This window comes from Rhipicephalus microplus, chromosome X (assembly GCF_043290135.1).
Source record: "Rhipicephalus microplus isolate Deutch F79 chromosome X, USDA_Rmic, whole genome shotgun sequence".
Classification (NCBI taxonomy): domain Eukaryota; kingdom Metazoa; phylum Arthropoda; class Arachnida; order Ixodida; family Ixodidae; genus Rhipicephalus; species Rhipicephalus microplus.
Genome location: NC_134710.1, coordinates 189,797,086 through 189,817,163, shown reverse-complemented (window position 1 = coordinate 189,817,163; position 20,078 = coordinate 189,797,086). Strand labels below are relative to the sequence as shown.

The window sequence follows — 20,078 nt, the reverse complement described above, 5'->3', positions numbered from 1 at the left end:
GCGTTAAGGAAAACCGTCCTCGGCAGCTTTGAGCCGGTGAATGCATAGATGACTGAAAATCCGAATCCCATCCCGTATCAAACCGAAGCGTTACGCTTCGGAGTTAGGTATTCTACCACAGAGCTACGGCCGGTCTTGAAACTGCTTTAGAGAAACACCCTGTGCAAAATGCAATACCTGAGCATTGTAAATTGTGGTTGCAGTAAGATGTAATCCTACGATATTTGTGTCATGTCGGGTTGACGTGAACAGTAGTGCCAGTGTTCGGCTCACTTTTATAGCAGTCTAATAAAGATTACGTTTGTCTTCCTATGATTCAAGTGTCGCTCGGCTCTGAAAGAAAGCGTTAATGAAACTTACATTTATTAATTGCATAACCACACCGTAAAGCGTACATTATTTCGACAATACCAACGTATGAGCTTACACACGCGTGGTGACGTCATGTCAGACCCTAAAGTACCATTGAAGTGGCAGTGTAATAGACGTACTTGATTAGTCCACGATGTGCACGCAACTACTACCCTTACAAATTACATGTCCATCCTTCTTGTAAAGCGTGGCACGAAGCCTAAAAACATGCCATTAACAATTACTCGTCGATTGTTTTGCATGAAACCGGTTCCCGCAAGGCGTACAGTCTGCCAAATTTTCGCCAAATAACTTATGCTTCAGAGTGCCTAACTTTTTTTACAATGTCTCATCGTAAAATCTCACAGAAAATAAGCGTGTGCAATCTGCATTAGTTATAGTATTGGTATTGTTACAGTTAATGTAAAATATGAGAAAAATGTCTAGAAAATATCACATAGGGGGCACCAAATATCACTAGCTTTTAGTTTGAGTATTCACCTGCAAATATTACAATCCAAGTTCAATGTTGTAAGTGTGCTAAGGTGTAAAATGCGCTATGGCACTAATACTACAGTATTTCAGCTATCTTAACAAATCGCTGTTGTTTTTTCAAGGTCAAAAGATTTGGAGAAGTCTAAAACTAAGTTGAACATGATTTTCTGTTTTTACAAATTGTATTATATAAACTCCTCGGCAATCACAGCACTCTAACTTTATATCGGTTTATGAAAATCGCATTGAGTGAGATGCATTGAATTCCAAAGATCTACAAATCCCAAGTTCCGTACATTGCTCCACTACTTTGGAGCACGGTAAGGTGGAGGAGGGGTACAAGTGTCCCCTTGCCCCTCTTAATAAGAACGCCTACACAGCTGGTGTCTCCTCAAACTTATACCCCGGTCACACGGCAAAATACAGTGTCATTTACAACGAATGTCATTTGTTTGTAATGTCATTTTTTTTGCTGTCACATGAAAAAAACTAAAGCCATTTGATAAAATTGATATTCTCTGTCAAATAAGTTCCCGAAACACATTCTCACTCGATTTCTGACCGAATGAGTAGTCTCAATGCCAGGGACTTTTAGATAGATAACTGTTAACATATGTATACATACTTTTTATCATTTATAAATATTTTTTTACTAAATCAACCTATTACTGGTTTGAGGACTTAGTAGCACGCGCGAAAGAACCAATCAGGTCCCCCCTTTAGCTTACCTTCCCCTCCCCCCACTTCTTCTCATAAGCTGAAACACCCGCACCACCACCCTGGGAAAAATCCGATATATGCTTCCGAATAGCACTGAAGGCTGCCTCCACTAAAGAAGAGTGTTCATCAAGTTTCGGCTTTGCGACATACAATTACTGTTCGGTTATTACTCTTGAGGATTCGTCTCATAAGGTAGGTAATATAATTTTTTTGCATCTGAGGCTATAATCGTGGATTTCTGCGAAAATAAGGTTGTGAAAACCAATTGCCTTGCTGCAAATTCGCGGAGATATACAAAACATTTCGGAGAGTGTCATGTTACAGCGACTAGTTCTGCAGTCTAGTTACGGCTTAACTAGGCAAGTTAAGCCTTAACTAAGAGGCGTAAGGCAATAGTTCACTATCATAGTCAGGAAAAAAAGCATCTTGTGCATTTATCACGTGTCTTGTACGCCCTATTCTCTGGGAGACTGCAGCTACTGCAGGCGTCACAAGCACTCTCCATGTTGCGACACGAATCATAGAATTTCACCGACATTCGAACCTTGATATATATAAAACGTGCTCGGCACGTGAAAAATACTAGTGAATTTCACGCGGCAGAGCTAGTGTTCCTAAAGGCTAAAGGATACCCTAAAAGCTCCATAACTACTACTTAGTACGTTAGCGCTATTTTCTTCGTAAAGGATGTCAATCCTTGGTGTGTATGATGTCATATTTGGTCGCTGGTATAGTTTTTTTCTTATTTCAACTCAGGCGCATGTCCACAACCCGACCAACCTTTGCAGTTTTTATTAAATTTATTCCTTCTGCTTCCCGTTATCTCTGTTCAGAAGAATTCTTCAAGGAAAGGCCATTTGAAAACATATATAATAAAAGATTGGTAATATACCTCAGCAAACAAAAAATAGTGAAAAAAATATATAATGCAATATATAAATATATAGTGAATATATACTTGATTGTACAAGTGCGTGTAGAAGAAAAAGGAGGTTTTTGGCCGCGATAGTAAATCGACAAAGCTATATATAGCCGTCCTTCCTTTGAAGCTCCTCATAAAGCTCTCATTGTTTTCTGAGCACAGAGAATGACATTGAACACGGCAAGACTTCTTGAAGAACAAAACCAAAAACAACAGAGCCTTCCACATGCTATATGCACTCCGAGGTCGCGGCCATCGTTGTTTTAGCGTATTGGTGTCTTTTTACGTTTGGCCCAGCAGTTCGTCTTAGCAGACGCCATTGTGCGTGAGCCGGTCTGCGAGAAGCCTTTCTCCCTGATATCGGCGCCCGGACGAAAGCGAGAAGCACGACGCTGTCTTGCAGGTGGGCCTGGCAGTTTGCTGTGGTCGGGTTACGTGTAACTCGATGCAAGCTTTGCTGACATCCCTTTGTTGAATCGGGTTCGAACAGCGTGAGACGGCGCCACTGTGGCAGTTCCCATGGAGTCTAACTCTCGACTTGGCTGTTCCCGCCTGGTACGCGAGATCGCCACAAAAGCGCCGACAGTTTGTAAGCGTGGAAAGGCGTCGCTGTGGCCGTCCTCGGGAAACGAGCACCTGGACAGCTATGTTCGAGAAAGCTCTGGAACACAGCAGAACGTAGCCTGGGAACGCTGCGGACGTTCGTGTCAGTGGCCATCTCCCATGAGGAGCACAACTCTTTCCCTTCACCGGGCCCTATCTCCTCATCCTGCGATGTCTTGAAGGCGTGGGCCGGGTACGTCTTTGTGTGGTGTGCTCGTGATAACCATTGGACATTCTCACCCACGTTCTTCTTCTCACGAGTGGCCCAATTTCTGCACCATTTCTGGTGGGTGGACCACTGACACTTCGTCACCTGATTTGGGGCAAGAGCGGTCACCGCCTTCTTCGGACCTCCGTGTAAGGAGACGACGGGCTGTAAAAGCCGAAGATTTTTCGTAAATAATAGCTGAATCTTTGTACATAGCTGATTCTCTGCTGAATTTTTGTTGTACATAAAACTGAATCTCTGCTGAATATTTGTACAGTTCCATTGTTCTCATCGTGTAAATAAACCTTCGTCTTTTCTCTTTTAACGCGTTCTCTCACTGGCGAAGATTAGCTATGCGGACCACGGTTCGAACCCTGCTATTGTAAAGATACCCGCCGTACCTGCCATCAACCTCGAGCCCTTTACAGTCTTTCGTGTAACGTGGGATGCTGAGCCAGCTGCACTTGTTTTTCCGGTACGATAACCCTAGGAAAACTGACATTATGGAAATAATTTTATATCAGCTGGAATAGCTTGCCTAACTTTATTTGTTGTACAACGCATGGGTCTGGCATTAACTGATGCCCATGAGACACTTTTTCGGAACATAAAAGCACTAGTTTCTCGAACATAGTTGGCAGGGAGGTAACAAACAGCGCTTATATTTAAGCCAGCTCGCATCACCTACACATAATAAAAAAAGCAGGTGAGTCAATTCAAGCCTGACCTATTCGTTCCCGTCAGAATGTACCAAAAGCTTTTGTGAGAAATTTCTCTTGAGAACTTTTGTCGGCTGTTTTTCACTTTGGTAAGCTGTGAAACATTTACTTCAGCTAACTTTGTAGCATCGGTCGGCAGTGAGACCATTACCAGGGTTGCCGTTGGTGTCTACTTTCTGCCATATTGGCTATACTTCGCGACCTATAACTGGCCACAATCATTTCAGGTTGGCGCCATAGAAATTTCCTTGCTACTGTCTAGCTATTGTTCTGGCACAAAGCACAGCCATTTTTCTCAATATTTACACATGACATACATCGTTTCCAAACTTTTCTGTCACGTCAGCCAAAGCGTGCGTGCGTCCTCATGCCTCCCCCCCCCCCCCCCTAAACAGGAGCGTGCATTGAGGCCCCCCGCGGAGGACGCCTGCAAATACGGAGCGACAGTCAGAAGCATTTTGCCGTATGCTTGGCTTGCACACTGCTCGCGTCTTTCGCGTTACATGCTGATGCTACACGTAAGTTTCTCATTCTGATGTGGAACTCGTGTTCTCGTGCGGACTTATCAAAACATAGCTTTATAAGAAAATGAAACTGGGGCGCTCATTCGCAACTACAATTCCCTGGTCTCTCATAATACTCTGTAATTTCTACTTATATACTGCCGTAGCAGCAAGGGCTGGTTATTTGAGACTGAGATTGTCGTCAGAAAAAATGGTCAGCTCAAAAGGTCGATTGTACAGGCAGTGGCTATATTATATGCGATGCTTCAAAGGTGGTGACTGCGTTAGTTGCTCGGCCATCTGAATTACTCGGAAGGAACTTTCGTTTCTTGTCGCGTGACGCGTACGTGCTCAGCGCTTCTTTGATCTCGGAGTTACAAAGTTCGCTTTATGTTTTTTTTTTTTGTTTCCCGTTTCACGCGTATGTATAATTCATAGAATATCATTGTTGTCTCAATAAATGAAGTTTTCATTTCTTCGTAATATAAAAGCTGCGTATTCTCTTCCTCTGTCCCGTGTGTGTTTGCGGTTACCTTTTCTAATCTACCGATAAAATTCGGTGTGTGGCTTCTAAGAAACACCACTCCAACATTTAATGCTTCTACTCATCAGCTTGCTTGAATATTCCAAAACTACTCTGTATCTAGTTAGAATTCTATATATACTGTATAAACTGTTTCTAGATGAAATGAATTCATTAAATTTATTCAATTATTTTCAGCTTATCTGCGGCTTGAACACAAGGCAAGAGGGCGGAATTGTGCTTCTATGTATATTGGCTTGCTTATACAAAATAGTAATAATTATTGATTGATAATTAACCAGATTGCTGCTCATAATACCTTTGCTTTTCTATTTGACTACAAATTTGGCGATCAACTAAAATGGCGTGATTACTTTGGCTACTTCTGGCTTGAATTCTGGATTCTTTTAATATTTACCCATAAGCGTTTCCAATCATTGCGCTTTTAATCATGCTTTCTCTCATGGTCACCATGAGAGAAAGCCATTCTCCCACCCCGATTCATTTCAGTGAAAGAGAGGGGGGGGGGGGGGTGACGTGGGCGCAGGTGTGTCATGTTTACTTCTTTCGCCCTCTAATAAATTTGCTGCCGCAGCGTCTACTGTAACGCAAGATATCGCATTTCATATGGAACTCGAAACTTTTGTTTGAGTGGCCAGCCATGAATATTTCTGTTGTTTTAATATTACCTTCACGTGTTGTCGTTCTTTTCGTGTTTTACATGTCCACGCTTTCCGTGTATAGTCCAATAGCAAGTAGCATCGCGCCAATTGTTCTATTACGATAAAGGGAGGAAGACATCCTGCCTGATTTCAATTGCACAGCTGCAGCTGCGGTATGACAAGTCCGGAATGGCCGGCTAGAAGTTGCGTGATGTTCAGCTGCGGGGAGCAGCCCCCATTGCACCGCTTATAGCAAGAGGTGAAGGGGAATGGGGGCTGTTTCACAACAGCTTCCTGACGAGGTCTCCGATCAATCTCAGAGCATTGTGTCAGCGCTAGCAACAGCAGAGAAACAGACGACGAATTCGTGCGGTGGACGTTGAAAACCGTACGTTGAGGCTTCGCAACATTGGGATGAGCTTTCACAATGCTCTTCATGCGCCTGCTTTGGATATTGCAGCACCGGCAACAGGGCACGTAAACCACCACTTTGTTTCCCTTCTAGGGCTTTATTAAGGCATATAATGCTAGCCCCTAGAAGACAGCTGCCTATTAGGTATTTAGCATAAAGATGGTTATAAAACAGCCACACAAAGGTGACCATCCTCTTCAATTTTTTAATCCGGGATTATATGCTCCAAACTGATGAAACTTGTACCTTCCTTTCGCAATCGGTTATTTCCGCGAAGATATTTTTATCTAGCCGCTGGTCTTCATTGAATTCTTGCCTACCAGGATGCGCTCTTCAGTGTTAAAGCAGTCGTGATATCGTATCTTACTACTGTAAATATCTCTCTTTTTTTTTACCCTCACTTCTATTCGCTTTTATTAAGAATATGAAAGTATGCCTTCATTGTAATTTTATTATCATCCTTTATTCAAAGTCTGGTACTATTGCCTACTCATTGATTTGGTGGTTTGATGGTTTGAAGGTTCTTCTTATACAAGTATGTCTGTCAATCTGCAAGCCTTGAAACCAACTAATCATGATCGTCATATATTCTTTTTTTACGTTCACCTTATCATCATATTTCTGCCCACATCCATTCTGGTAAGCAAACAGCAGAAACAAGCTATGTTGTGTGCAGAGCTTTTTGGCATACAGCTGCCAGTGAAACTGCACGCACAGACTGTTCTAGACAGTCACGTTCATATTCATGACTGCTCATACTCTTGAGTTTACACTCACGTTCACACTCACGACTTCTCCCACGCAAGAGCATGGGCGAATTCAGAGACTCATTTTAGGGAGGGGGGGTTAGGGATGATCGCTTGATGCAAAATTGGAGGTGGGGTGGGGGTCCTGTTTTTTTTTTGCAGTATCTCGAAAACACCGTCATGGCATAAATACTGCTAATAAGTGCTCACAGTGACCCCACTCAATTTTTCTGATTGGTGATAGGAGGTGGATTACAAGCACTGAAGAGGGGGGGGGGGGTGACACAGACTTGGGAGAGGGGTATCACCTCTATCTCCGCCTCTCTCCTGAGTGCGCACTCGTACTCGCACTCACCACGTTCAACTCAATGTGAGTGTGTGTACTGATAAGTGAGTAGGCTGTGCTGTGGGGACTCGGCCAACTTCGTCCCCCCTGTGATGAAAGTCACCTTGCACTAATGAGGGCTGAAAGTAACTATTATTTCAAAAAATTAAGGCACATTCGTACTCTAGGAGTGTAAAGCCTGAAGGAAATTTTTTTGTTTTTTTCTGTTTTTTGTCTCTCTTTATTGTGATTTATTTCTTCTTCTTTCGCTCTTTCTTTCCCTCTGTTGCGCTTTATGTTATTCATCGTATTTTTCCATTTCTCTTTTTGTATTTCGTGCTTGCTTTCTTTTTTTGTGTATTTTTGTACGGGGTTGTGCCTACGTTACGCCAAACGCACTAGTTGTTTTTGCTTATGATGATAAGTGATAATCATGAAGGCGCTCGAAGAACGAGATCGAGGAAAAAAGACTTCTCCTCCTCTCCCTAGCTAGCTCGCTCAAGTAAACTCGTATTTTTGGAAACAGCAATCTCTAAGCTCGTTAGCGCTGCACTCAGCCGCATGAAAGTGAGACAGCACTGTTCGGACTGGGCTAAATTTCTTGTATAATACAGTCGGAACGCAGTCTACAATGTGGTGATGCTATATATTACAAATTTTATTTTGGTTTTATCAGCTTTGGTGGCGTTGGCCAGCAAAACAGGCTTTCAATGAGGGCGTGGGCCTCTGTGGTCGTCACCTCCTTGAATAACGAGCCCCCACCTCCCCCCCCCCCAAAAAAAATTACACCATATTCACGGAGTTAATGATTATGAGTGGGGCACAGCTTCTGAGGGTTTTATCGGTAAACCATGAATGGTCCGTTCGTCCGTCCGTCCGTCCGTCCGTCCGTCTGTCTGTCTGTCTGTGTGTCTGTCCGTCCGTCCGTCCGTCCGCCCATCTGTCTGTCTGTCTGTCTGTCTGTCTGTCTGTCTGTCTGTCTGTCTGTCTGTCTGTCTATCTATCTATCTATCTATCTATCTATCTATCTGTCTGTCTGTCTGTCTGTCTGTCTGTCTGTCTGTCTGTCTGTCTGTCTGTCTGTCTGTCTGTCTGTCTGTCTGTCTGTCTGTCTGTCCCTGCTGAGCGAGTCATCGAACTAGGCGGTCACGTACGAGCTAGGAGGGACTGACCCATGGCTTAGGAGCTTCGCTTCTAAAACCATATAAAGGAGCGCGTCTGCTTCAGTAAAGTTGTTATACAAGTTCCGTAGTTTTCGTTCTGACGCGCGTCGGGAGCGGGAACTGTCACTGGCCAGTCACAAAGCAAATCTTGATCTGGCACACCGAGGATGGACAGCTTCAAAAAATTACAGAATATCCATGAAGTGAATCAGTGGGGTGAAGCTTCAGAGTGTTTTGTCGGCAAACCCTGAATCATCCATCCGTCCATCCGTCCGTCTGCCTGTCTGTCCTTCCGTCCGTCTGTCCGTCAGTCTGCACCTGCTGAGTGAGCCATAGAACTAGGTGGTCACGTACCAAGAGAGACATGCATGCACAGACCCACGGCTTAAGGAGCTTCACCCCTAAAAACGTGAAATCATGCTTTGCGTTTTCCAATTCTTTCCTCCATGGTTAAATTGGACAGAATGTGAAACGCTGTCGGACACGCCTGCACTCTATAGTTTGTAGAAAACTACATTGCACGTAAACGGCGATGGATCGGAGGAGACGTGATGCGCCCCAAACGCATTATCAGTGGAGGCGAAGTCAATGAAACGGCCCATTAACGAAAAGCTTTTTGAATTTTTCCTGAAATATCTAGCTTAAATATCATGGTTTTCTTCACTACGATGTTACCTTTATATCGCACTCAATAGAGAACCAAACCAGAGCGTGGTAAGTCAAACATGCACTATAATAAAGCTCGTATGGGCCGCCCCAACTGCTCTTACCCGTTACTCCACGCCGTTAGGCAGCTGTGTGTGACGAAGCGACAACTGCTGCGCTACATGAACGCTATTCGCCTCCGGTCGGCTAGACGTTACAGTCGGTTGAGACATTTACGCCGTGGTATGTGTCAAGTGCCGGAAACCAAAATAAAAAGAATAACGACCGTCACCGGTGGACATTTTTGTAAGGTGGCGGAGTCGAAAACGAAATCACCAAGTTCATAATGTGTAAACTCTGTGGGTGAAGTCCTCTTGTATAGTGATAACACTGGCTTACTAAAACAGGTGAAACTTCCCGCCCCGCCTACGTATCTAAAACATCATTTTCAGTAACTGCAGAGGTTTGCGAAGTTTGTCGGAAGTGGGGCCTACAGCGTGGCTTGTTGATGGCTATACCATAGGGGCGTAGTTGAACGATTTAAAGAGAAAATATATGCTACTTTTTTTTTCTTTATACGAGAACACTAAAATAACGCACTGACAATTGGGTGAGTTGGTACTGATGCATGGATTTAGAACGGTCGAAGAAAGCAGAGAAAAGACAAATTGTTCGTGTGATCACTTGTCTTTTAGTCTTTTTTGTTGCACTGTTCTAAATCCATGCATCAGCAGCTAAACGGTCCTGGTGGGCATTGCATAGATGGGGCAGAAACAAATGTATGCAATTGAAACGAAGGTAAGCATTCAAATGAATATGCAGAAAGCATTATGATGCTATGGTTAGCGAAATGCCAAAGAATATGACAGCTGTTCTACGCTTGCATGAAAATTCAGTGAGCAGTACGAATAAAAAATATGAGCGAGGGAGGGGACGACAAGACAAGAATAAAAAATAGTCTACGTACAGTGAAGCATTGTAAATGTATGCTATGCAAAGCAAACAATAATCGAACCCTTCGCAAAATAAATGCTGGGTTGATATATTCTCGGTTGTTATTGAGTCATCGAAGAGAACGAAATGCATAGCTCATGTGTGAGAAGCATAGCTCCTCGTTCTCTTGGCGTGGGAACTTCTTGTCAAGACGCAAAAAAGTTATTTTTACGAAATAACGCTGTGGAGTTCCAAAGGTAAATTACTACATGCATAGAGCTGGTCACGCCGGCATTATTATTATTATTATTATTATTATTATTATTATTATTATTATTATTATTATTATTATTATTATTATTATTGTTGTTGTTGTTGTTGTTGTTGTTGTTGTTGATGATGATGATGATGATGATGATGATGATGATGATGATGATGATGATGATGATGATGATGATGATGATGATGATGCAGTCGGGGGTGGTGGTCTGTCCATGGGACCGGAGCCAGCCAATGTCTCGGAAAGATGTCGAGGAGAGTAGCCCGGAACTGTTAACAGTAACGTTTAATTACAATATTTACATTTTGATGGTAGCGTTGCGACATGATGCTGGTAACATCATAGAAGCTTTCCCGCGGAAGCCTAATGGGAGCTTCTGGGAGCTTGTCTGGAGCGTCTCGACACTCGTGTTTTATGCCCTGGCCTTCCCAGGATTTCCTGCAAGAAAATAACAATGGAGGCCAAAACAGTCCAATGAAATTGCCAGCTTCACGACCACCCTCAAAAGTGGAGGGTGAAACGCCACCTTCTTCCCAACCCAGGAAACAGGGAGGGCGCCCAGTCCATCCCAAGGCGAAGGAGGACACACTGAACAACGTGCGCGACACAACACAGCGCGAAGACTTTGAGTCCCAAGTGCAAATCAACTCTGTAGTCTGTTGTAGTGGGGAGGGCGCGGCGCCAGGCAGCCAACGGTTTGTGGAAATGGCGGCATGAATGCACCGCGGAAAACGTGGGAAACACACAGGAACACAAATCTCAGACGCTTGGCTCATTATACGGGGCACATTGACGTACAAAGCAAACCAACTCAATGGCCAACGGCTCTTTCTAGTCTGTCAGTCGGTCAGGCGCGTCGAAAGGGTTTTACGAGGGGCGCTGATGGCCCTGGATAATTCTAAGAACGAATTTTGTGTTGTCGCCGCTCTTCGCGCATCTCTGGACGAGCTGACCCGAAATTAATCAGGGTAGGCTGAGCCTCAATATCTCACGCGCCTTAGTGGAGACAAGCCAGGCAGGCTGATCTTAATATTATTATTATTATTATTATTATTATTATTATTATTATTATTATTATTATTATTATTATTATTATTATTGTTGTTGTTGTTGTTGTTGTTGTTGTTGTTGTTGTTGTTGTTGTTGTTGTTGTTGTTGTTGTTGTTGTTGTTGTTGTTGTTTCAAAATCGGCACTAAAACTTTCTTTGGCATCAGAAAAAATCTTACTTTGACTTTAAGAGCGGAGCAAGGAATGCGATAGCAGCGAATTGTAGTATTATACGAAGTAAGGCTGGCAGCTAACGTTTGAATATAATCTCACCTAATTTAAGAAAACGCTATATGGCCGCTCCAGGAAGAGAAGCCATTTCTGAGCAATCTCTTCGCGTTGAGAGCTCGGCGCGTTCAAGGGTATACGAGCCGCACGCCATCTGCCGAGATTGCGTGTGCGCCAGCGATCGCGGTATTGGTTTGCCTATGTCCACCATTCATAAGACCGTGATAACAACGGGAAGCGAATTGAACAAAATCTTCAGATGAACAAAAGTATATCAATAATGAAAAAAAACTTTCATCCGAATAAAAATTGAAACCAGGTCATCTGCGTTGCAATTAGGTGTCCTACCACGAAACCACGCTAGTGCTTGAAACTACTGCTTTAGAGAAAAACTATAAGAATATCGTATATCAAGTGGAATCTCTTCTTCAATGCATGTAATATTACATACCAGAATCGTAGAATCATGAGAATAGCAATGTCGGCGTGTAGATGATTCATTTGAAAGAATGTTTTGTAGCGCTAGGCCAAATACGGAAACAGTAAGGGATAGATGGAGAGGATCGAGAGGATTAACACACTATTCTCTCCCTTCATCCCTTCATGTTTCCGTGTTTTGCCTCATGCTACAGCACATTTGTAGAATCACCCCAGGCGTTAAAACAAGCTAATTGCGCAACAAGTGGGTGGGTTAAACCTGACAGACGATTACAATGTGGGCAGTGGTGCAGGTGCGTGGGGCACCTTGGAAGGGCGAGTAGTGGTATTTCACTATTTAGCAAAGGAAACAAGTACGGTGTAGCAGGCACTTCGCAACTGTACACCCAGTATACATTCTAGGATAGTGTGAAATAGTCAATGCTACGAGCACAAACGTTCGTTTTCTTGCAGCCTGGTTGAACGCGATGTGCAGGGGCTTGATTACGCTATCGCGTTCTACGTCATCCAGGTTTTTATTCGGTACCAAATTCTTTCAGTGGACACCCACATTTTCACATTTTTATTTATTCCATTTTCACAAAAGCAGAAACAATGGCGAAAAAAAGCTGCAGTTATTGCAGCTTGACTAAGCACCGTCCACCCTACGTCAGCAATGACAGGGTAAAAACGAAATACAATAAAATAAAAAAAAAACAAATATTATAAAGCAAGAAACAATACAAGCAGAAGGCAAAGTAAATGACAGGCCAAGGTATACAAACAAAAAGAAATATTTCATAAACACATGAGCACAGTAATTCGCAGAGTATGTATCGTCGCTTTCGTACATAAGAAAGGTACACAATGAGGTACACACAAAAGAAAAAAAAAGTACACAATAAATGATGCAAAGCAATACATAGTGACCTAAGTAAACAATACAAATCTACAAGAATAGTTTTTGCACATCAATATTGTTTAATGTGTCAATTTTTATGTCTTGCTGCTCGTATGAGTTCAGTATAGTAGGTAGCATGTGGCTAAGCCATTGGGTGCCGTAATTGGTGCGAAATAACGGAATTTTCCACGGGGGTTTATATCGATGGAAGTAAATGGTTTGTGAATGTTCAAGATTTGCAAGTGTCAGGAATGCGTCGAGTTTCCCTCTGTTTGCGCTAATATAGGATTGTAACAACCTGAATTTGTATATGTCATTTGCCTTAACAGTTTTATGTTTAACAAATAGTTGTCCTGTGTGTTCAAGGTATGATATGTTTTCTATTGCCTTGATCTCTCTTTTCTGAAGTATTTTAGCCTATTTAAATTTGTTGACGTAGTGTTTGCCCATACTAAAGCGCAGTAGTTCAAGTGGTGTAAGAGTCGCTTTACAGTAACGGGCAAAAGACGTCGACAACGATTTAGAGTGCCAACCACGCGTCTCAACTTTAAACTAATGTGGTCTGTATGCTCATTCCAGGACATATGTTCATTAAAAACTACTCCAAGCGTCTTAATAGAATTGGTCACTGCAATTTTGTAGGGGCCTAGGGTACCATAATTTGGTACATGCAGGGATATGCCGAGAGCTCGGAAAAGGACACATTTTGTTTTTGATTCATTTAACATTAAATTGTTCTTGGTAGACCATTCACGAAGCTTATAACATATGTTGGCCGCTAAAGCCTCGAGAGTACTGAAATCTTTTCCAGTAAAAAATAATGTGCAGTCATCAGCATATATTATGAAGTTACAATTTTCACAAATTCTGACGATATAATTTATGTAGTTTAAAAAAACATTTAAGCCCCAAAATACTACCTTGTGGTACTCCGGGTTTAATTGGTTGTGTGCGTGATTTTAAGCCCTTTATTTCAACATACTGAGACCACGCACTCAGATATGACTGCATAAGTTTGAGTGGTATTCCCCTAAATCTATAGCATTCTAATTTATGTAGTAACAGTTCATGAGATACACGATCAAAGGCTTTACTAAAGTCCAAGTACAATGCAAGTGTCAGAAGTCTCTTTTCGATATTGCAAAGTATGATTACTTTTTGTGCTAATAAGGCACTTTCTGTTGGAAGTTTCTTTCTGAAACCATATTGGCATTCGGTTATTAAATTGTGCTTCCTCGAGAAACTGTCAATTCTATCATGTATTATTTTTTCAAGGCATTTCGAGAAAACTGGTAGTATAGATATTGGGCGATAATTGCTTAAGTTGTTTTTATCTCCGGATTTGTATATTGCAGTCTCTTTCGCTAGTTGCATGTTGGCTGGTAAAATACCTGTAGATAACACTAAGTTGTACATATGTGCTAGCACTTCCGCTATGAGGTCTAATACATACTTTATTGGTCGCATTTGTATGCCGTCAGGATCACAGCTCCGACTATTTTTTTTTATTTTACTGAATAGCGTAATTACTTCAGATGTGGAAGTCGGCTTAAGAAAAAGTGTGTTTGATAAGTGAGTAATGTCAGTTGTTTGCACGCTCTGGCTGGCATTTCCTATTTTCACAAAGAAGTCATTAAATTTTTCAGCAACGTCAATGCCATTTAATATCCTTCCATCTATTTCAAGATTATCGATTTTTGTGGCAGGGGCTCCTCTGTTCAATACTTCATTTAACTTTTTCCACATGAATTTACGTAGCTCTTGACGTTCCAGGTCAACTGTAGTAGTCTCCTTTCACCCTTTCTTTTCCTTTATTCGGTCGATTTCTAAGAGCCTTGTATTCAATTCATAGGTTCGAATTACGTGTTTTGACGAACGGCTGGTAGAGTCTATTTTTATGGTTTATCTGACGCTTAAGGTAGTTTGTTATCCACGGCTTCCGCAATTTTCTCGACCTGTGATGTGCCTTGAGAGGAAATTATTCGAAGTAAAGTTCCGTGAATGTTGCAATAAAGTTGTTATATGCGTTGTTTGCATCTTCATCAGCCATTATATCATCCCCCTTGGGTATCAGACTTACAAAACTTATGACTACGATTGATATGTAGGGTTTAACGTCCCAAAACCACCATATGATTATGAGAGACGCCGTAGTGGAGGGCTCCGGAAATTTCGACCACCTGGGGTTCTTTAACGTGCACCCAAATCTGAGCACACGGGCCTAGAACATTTTCGCCTCAATCAAAAATGCAGCCGCCGCAGCCGGGATTCAATCCCGCGACATGCGGGTCAGCAGCCGAGTACCTTAGCCACTAGACCACCGCGGCGGGGCGTAACTCAAGATTAACGGCTCACAAGCTGGAGATTGTGCATAGCCACTCATGACCGGGCGCTCTGAGGAGACAATTTCTCGGTAGCTTAAATACTCGTGCGCACGCATGCTGGCTACGGCACGCAATAAAAGCTCTGAGAATAATTAGAAGGGCCTTGAACCGCTACTACTCAGGGTAATATAAAACCTTCCGGTTAAATGAGTACAATACACTTGGAGCAAGATTTATGAGCTTCAAAATGGTTCTACAAAAAGGTGACTGTAATTAAAGCATAGAGAGAGAAAAATATTTTATGATTAACATTTCTTTTTTTTCTATTTTTTTTTTTCAGACGTCTGACGGGCATCTGCGGACTTCCTCTATAGCAACAGCCGAATAAGTTTCATACTCACCAGGTTTGCATTGGTTCATATATCTTTGACTTAAATTTTTCCTTCCAAAACCTCGAGTGATAGAAATGGTGCGGCTATATACGTGTAAGTGCTAAAGCATGTACACTTATATTTTTGACAGCAAGTTGTCATGCGGTCCGTGAACTCGTCACTAAGTGGTGCCTTCCACATCTGAATGTACAGCACATGAACCAACAACGAGTGAAGGGGATGCGATTGCTTAACTTACGGCACCTGCCCAACCTTGATTTAGTTTATTCTACCTCCTTTCGACTGCTCGTCTGATGTAACAGCTCCAGAGATTAGCATCATTATCCGTAATTGTCCTTCCTTTCGTCATGAAGAAGAATGAAAAAGAAAGAAAATGAAACGCGCCACAATATACTTTAAGAAACGTGTCACGCTGAGCTATCGGAGCAAAAAACTCAAAGCTCACAAAAAAAGGAAGCTTCAAATGAAAGTGAATGATTGAAGTGATTCACAGTGGCCGAGTGGAGAATGTGTTCAGTTGAAATTTCCACAGGGAAACCCTTCTTGGTCAAGGCTGCCGGAGACAGATTTCCTAGTCAAAATGGTGGTCTTATAGGCATCTTTGTTAGGTCACTTCTTCGTCGGTTCTGCCAAGTTCGTTTTCAACTTGTCATTCTGCCGTAACTGCATTCTTTGCGTTCCTCCAGATAATACGAAATATAATCTAGCCGTAGCCTTTTAATAACTCAAAAATGCAGCTTAAGCGGGTAACAAGTGATGCCCCCTCCCCTGCCCCCCCCCCCCTACGCGCGTATACATTCAATACCAGCGGACCAGCCATGCATGTTCTAGCGATGCCCTGTTATAAAATACCAAAGAAAAAATGTAATACAGAGCGAAGCCTGTCTCGCGGGCTTATTCTGTGTCGCTCTTTTGCACCTTGCGCCTGCGCCGACTCGCTTCCACGTGCTGCCAGGATCGGTTAGCGCAGGCTCGGATGTCGCGCGCAACCGCTACGTACCTGAGACGAGGCTTTTGCAGTCGTATGTACCCCACCGGATGCGCGCTCTGCTCTTGAGTCAACGTTGTGAGCCCGGGCACCGTAGTGCGGCCGGAAAGCTGCCGTTTCTCCATTGTGTGCCATATATGGTCCGCCGATACAAGATCCCTTGGCAACCCGCGGGAAGTATGCTGAGCGTCTACTGAACGATGTGGGTAGAGGGATAGAATCACCTTATGCGTCACGGAAACTTACCGACATTCTGGGTTTTTTCCTCGCACCAGACGAGAGCAACGACATGCGTAAAGGATGCAGTTAGACCATGCTCATATTGAGAACGCCGTTTCAGCGAGCAGAAGAGCCCCCACCTGCATTCAAACAATGACAATAAAATCTAGTTACATGAACAATCTTACAAAAGTACAGATTAATTATACATGTGTCGACGTACCTAAACCAATCTTCATAAACGCTAACGGAGTGCGTATGCGGTTGTCAAATACATTTTGTTTATAAAAGTTATTTCTGTAATTTTTAGGTGTGATACTTTCACTGAGGCTTTGTAACCATTTAGGAAGTGGAGCGGGCGGTTTTAGTTTCATAGTGTAGTTGCCTGAATTTTTCAATTATGTGAATAAGATACCACTTAACATTTTATGATTGTATATAGCATTCTATAATTGTGTTCTAAAAGAAATGCAGTTCTTAGCCAAGCAGTATGCCTAACACATACTGTGTTTGCTTTCATCTTTACAAACTTGCACTGCTTGAATAAATTCTATCGCAGAATCTACAACGTCGCCTTACAGTGAAAAGTAGGGTTAGTGCGGTTTGTCATTTTTATTAGCTTTTGATATCGTTTCCTTGATTGATTGATATGTGGGGTTTAACGTCCCAAAACCACCATATGATTATGAGAGACGCCGTAGTGGAGGGCTCCGGAAATTTCGACCACCTGGGGTTCTTTAACGTGCACCCAAATCTGAGCACACGGGCCTACAACATTTCCGCCTTCATCGGAAATGCAGCCGCCGCAGCCGGGATTCGAACCCGCGACCTGCGGGTCAGCAGCCGAGTACCTTAGCCACTAGACCACCACGGCGGGGATCGTTTCCTTGTCAATATGCATGCGCATTTGTTCTGGCTATGAACTTCTGCACTCAGATGATATCATAACTGCAGCATTTTCACTGGGAAATAAACTTATTGCACTACAGTATAGCAACAAACAAGACAGTTTTAGGCGAAGATGAAGACTTATGGGGATGAAAAATTGTTGAATCGAAAATTTTGCTGGAACCAACGTTTCGATAAGTGAACTTGCCAACAAGTGCGGCATTCCCTGCTCACAGATTTTTCACTGCAGTATTTGATACGAGCATTGGCGTTTCTTTTATGTTTGATATAATGGGAGATGTTGCCTCACTTTTAAGGCGTGGGCAGATAAATGGCTTTTGAGTGGGTGGAGTGAGTGAGTGAGTAACAACTTTATTAGTCGAAGGGGTGAGGGGTAAGGGAGGCTAAGCCACGAAGGCTGCCAGGCTGTGCTTCTCGATGACTTCTTCCGCTCGTTTCAGGACCCGTGTCTGGATGTCTATGTCGTTGCTGGAGAGAAGGGCCTCCCATTGTCCCTCGGTGGGGGGTGAGCAAAGGAGGTCGGCGGGCGGGGGATCCTCCGGGCAGCCCCAGAGGATGTGGTTCAACGAGGCAACGTTGCCGCACAGGCAGCAGCGTGGATCGATGGCACCTGGGTGCATGTATGAAAACACGAGGGGGCACGGGAAGGTGCGGGTCTGTAGGCGACGCCAGGCGATCTCGGACCGCTTGGGAAGGCTGCTGTGAGGATGTGAATAGAAATATCGCTCGAGGCGATAGTGCTGAGTGATGTCGTGGTAGGTGACCAGGGGCTCCGGCACCAGGGCGTCCGACTCTGAGTGGCCCACCGCTCGGTCGACGAATCCTCGAGCGCGTTGGTGAGCTGTCTCGTTGCCGGGGTGACCCGAGTGGGCGGGGACCCAGATCAGTTCTATGCGGCACTGCTCATCTTGCTGCAGTAGGGGCCGAAGTAGCCGTAAGGTGGTAGGCGAGACGAGACCTCGCGCGAAATTCGAGATGGCTTGTTTCGAGTCGCTGATTATGACGCTTGCGTCAGCCGAGGTCGCGGCCAAAGCAATGGCCACTTCCTCCGCCTCGACGGCGTAAGGCGTTCTGACGGTGCCAGCCGTGATGGTCGGCCCCAAAGGAGCTGAGGAGGGCGACACGGAAACGACTACGAAGGCGTCCCTGCGTGCATTGTATCGGGCCGCATCTACGTAGGCGACGGCCGGGTGGTCGGCGTACTTTGCGTGAAGCATGGCGGCACGGGCTTGGCGGCGAGCGTCGTGGTGGCCCGCCAGCATATTCTTAGGTAGCGGCTTGATGTAGAACGCCGCTCGAATAGCATGGGGTAATGAGACCAGATCCGGAGGGTGGGAGGAGGTGTCGTGGCCGATGGAGGAAAGGATGTGGCGACCGGTCGGCGAACGGTAAAGGCGTTGCACTTGAGCGGAGCGGTGAGCCTCAATCAACTCGTCGAGCGTGTTGTGTACACCCAAACGGAGAAGACGATCGGTGGACGTGTTGGGGGGAAGGCCGAGGGCAGTCTTGTATGCCCGGCGGATGAGGACGTCAATTTTATCGCGTTCCGATTTTAGGAGACGTGTATAAGGAAGGCCGTACGTGAGGCGGGAAACGACGAAAGCGTCGACAAGGCGAAGTAGATCGTGTTCTCGCATGCCCTCACGCCGCGCACGGACACGGGCGAGCATACGTGCGGTCTGCTGCACCGAGAGCGAGAGCTTGTCTATGGTGTGTGTATTATGGCGGTTGGACTGTAGGATCAGCCCGAGCACGCGGAGATGCGAAACGACGGGGACAGGAGTAGAGTTGGCATGAACCGTGATGGTGGGGTGGGGAGTTTTGTAGCGACGCCGGTCGGGAGGCCGCATGAGAAGAAGGGCCGATTTGGCCGCTGAGCAAGTAAGACCGGCCGCGTGCACGTGGGACGTGACGACGTCGGTTGCGCGTTGCAACGTCTGCTCGATATGGCCGTCAGAGCCCGACGTGACCCAGAGAGCAATATCGTCCGCGTACAGGGTGTGTTTAAGACCGGGGATACGGTCCAGCTTGCCAGGAAGCGAGCGGAGGACAAGATTGAATAGAAAAGGCGACAAGACGGCGCCCTGAGGGGTGCCACGAGGGCCAAGCTCGTACGTGGGAGACGGGAGGTCCCCTATGATGATTTCGGCCGTGCGGGCGGTGAGGAACGCGCGAATGTAGTTGTAGGTGCGGGTGCCGGGATTGAGGGCTGCGAGTTCGGCAAGGATAGCCGAATGGGAGACGTGGTCGAACGCCTTGTGAAGGTCCAGGCTAAGGAGAGCCTTTGTGTCTGAAAATGTGGGTGGGTCGAGGAGATCATGGTGGAGTTGTAAGAGGACATCTTGCGTGGATAGGTGGGGGCGGAAACCAAGCATGGTGTGGGGAAGGAGATGGTGTGCGTCCGTGTACGTTTGCAAGCGAGCGAGAACGACATGTTCTAGA

The 20,078-nt window shown here is 44.6% G+C and overlaps 1 protein-coding gene across 1 annotated transcript in view; it reads left to right on the top strand.

Annotated features, from left to right (window-relative positions):
- The window catches only part of Inos (Inositol-3-phosphate synthase), a 79,605-nt gene that overhangs the window by 5,341 nt on the left and 54,186 nt on the right, over positions 1 to 20,078 (top strand). The window contains exon 2 of the mRNA XM_037428792.2: positions 15,469 to 15,532. The gene's annotated coding sequence lies outside the window, so the exon portion shown is untranslated. The remainder of the gene's footprint in view (positions 1 to 15,468; positions 15,533 to 20,078) is intronic.